This window comes from Zingiber officinale, chromosome 8B (assembly GCF_018446385.1).
Source record: "Zingiber officinale cultivar Zhangliang chromosome 8B, Zo_v1.1, whole genome shotgun sequence".
NCBI lineage: Eukaryota > Viridiplantae > Streptophyta > Magnoliopsida > Zingiberales > Zingiberaceae > Zingiber > Zingiber officinale.
The window spans coordinates 87,021,289-87,023,414 of record NC_056001.1 but is presented as its reverse complement, the minus strand read 5'-3'; the positions used below and the strand labels follow the sequence as shown (position 1 = coordinate 87,023,414).

Below are 2,126 nucleotides of genomic sequence, written 5' to 3'. Positions count from 1 at the left end.
TCTTTCCTCTTTTCTTTTGTAAACATATCATGCAATTTTTAGCATATGAATTATTCTAGACATTTTTCTTTTCTCTTTTATCTTTTCTTTCTTGTTTTCATTATGCACTTTCTTTCTTGCAATTTAAATTCTGCATTTGCTTTCTTGCTTTTCATATTGCATTTTATTTCTTGTTTTTGATTCTTGATAATTTTCTTTTTCTTCTTGAATATCCATGAGCACTAACATGTCAAGCAGGACCATGAGAAATTTTTCTACACCCTTTTCTGCAAGATTTTTATCTCCCATTGTGCAACCTCAAATTGAAGTAGAAAGTTTCCAACTAGACCCAGAGATAATTTTCATGATACAAGGTCACAAATTTGGAGGAGAAGTATCAGAAAGTCCTTATCTGCATCTTGAAACATTTTTAGAGATTTGTGATTTGGTGAAATGTGAAGGAGTATCAGCAAATGCAGTTCGATTGATGGCATTTTCTTTCAGTATCAAGGATAAAGCAAGGACTTGGCTATATTCTCTCTGTCCTCAAAGCATCACAAGTTGGGAACAATTGGAGAAGCAATTTCTGAATCATTTTTTCCCTCCAAGTAGAACGGTGTATATGAGGAATTGCATAATAAATTTTTCTCAGGCATATGGAGAATCATTATTTGAAGCATGGGATAGATTCAAGAGTCTTCAAAGACAGTGCCCTCATCATGGTTTTGAAAAATGGTTGATCTTGCACATATTCTATGGGGGAATTTCTTTCTCAGACAAGACTTTATTGGATTCATCAGCTGGAGGTTCTTTTATGGACAAAAGTGTAGATGAAGCTTATTCGTTAATTGATCAAGTGACATTGAACCTCCATGAATGGTCGAACAAAAGTTGGATGGAATTTCCCTCAGATATTCAAAAAGTGCAAGCTATAAATGTAAGAGAGCCTGTCAAACAAAATGAAATTCAACCACCTAAAAATGTTGAAATTCACAAGTCACAGAGTGAGGAGTTCAAACATTTGGGGGCAAAGCTTGATAGTATTGTTTCAAAATGGTTTAAAGAAGATCCCCCTCCTACACAGTCAAGATCCAATGAAAAGTGTGATGATGTTGGGTTGAGAAGTGAAAAAAATCATGAAGAACTTCTGAAGAACAACATGTTTAGAATTGAGGAGAAGAATAATAGAAGATCACAAGAACTCAGTTCCATTTCTCTGGGAAGTTCCCAAAGGCCAGAAGTACCCTTCCCTCAACGATTAATCACACCAACATTAGATAAGCAAGTTGGACCCCCTCCAAAAGCTCAAAGGGAATTTGGGAAAAAGGGAGTTCAGTCTTTCCTAGGACCTTCACTAAGGGTTCCTTTTCCACAAAGGTTAGTGGGGGTCAATGAAAATAAAGACTTCGGCAAATCCTGTGACACTAATATGGTTGAGTGTAGATTTTTGAATATATATGAAGATGAAGATTTTTCATATGAGGATTTTATTGATAATGTAGTGGTAAATAAGTTTTCAGATCTATCTCAAAATTTTATAAGGTGTTATAGTGACATCGAATTTTCAGATGATGAATGTGATGTGGTAGATCAACTTAAAACTGCAAGTGTAGTGATTGATCCTCTTGTTATTGATTCTCCTATTGAGGACATAGATGTTGGTTTATTTTTTGATGTATGTGTTGATGATGATGATATGGAAGAATGTGTAGGGAGCTGTGTTGTGGAAGCAGCATCTCAAGGATCACCACCTTTGTCAAGACAACCCTTAGAGGTTTTAAGAATTGATCATGTTGTGGAACAATGTGTAGGGACTTATACAGAGCTAGTAGAGTCTCGAGAATCACCATCATTGATATCATCACCACCTAAGCTAGAGCCAGAACCATCATTTGATTCAGAGGAAGTCACATCTACATGTTTAGAAATTTCAGGTATTTCTCAACAAAGTAAGGTTAGTATTTCTTGTGATCTTTTGGAAAACTTTATGGAGGTACCTATAATTGACTTTGTTGGATGTGATTCAGTTTTTATTACTTATTCATCTTATCTTGATATGGTTCTAGCTCTATACTATATAACATGCTTTTGGGAGATTTGTTTTTCTTTTGGATGTGCAGATTTCACATGGGCCAATAATTGGAAGC

The 2,126-nt window shown here is 35.2% G+C and overlaps 1 non-coding gene across 1 annotated transcript; it reads right to left on the bottom strand.

Annotated features, from left to right (window-relative positions):
- Positions 1-599: 599 nt before the first annotated feature.
- On the bottom strand, positions 600-705 carry LOC122018222. The gene has a single exon (XR_006121651.1). It is a non-coding gene; the product is annotated as a small nucleolar RNA R71 (small nucleolar RNA).
- Between the last annotated feature and the right edge of the window lie 1,421 nt (positions 706-2,126).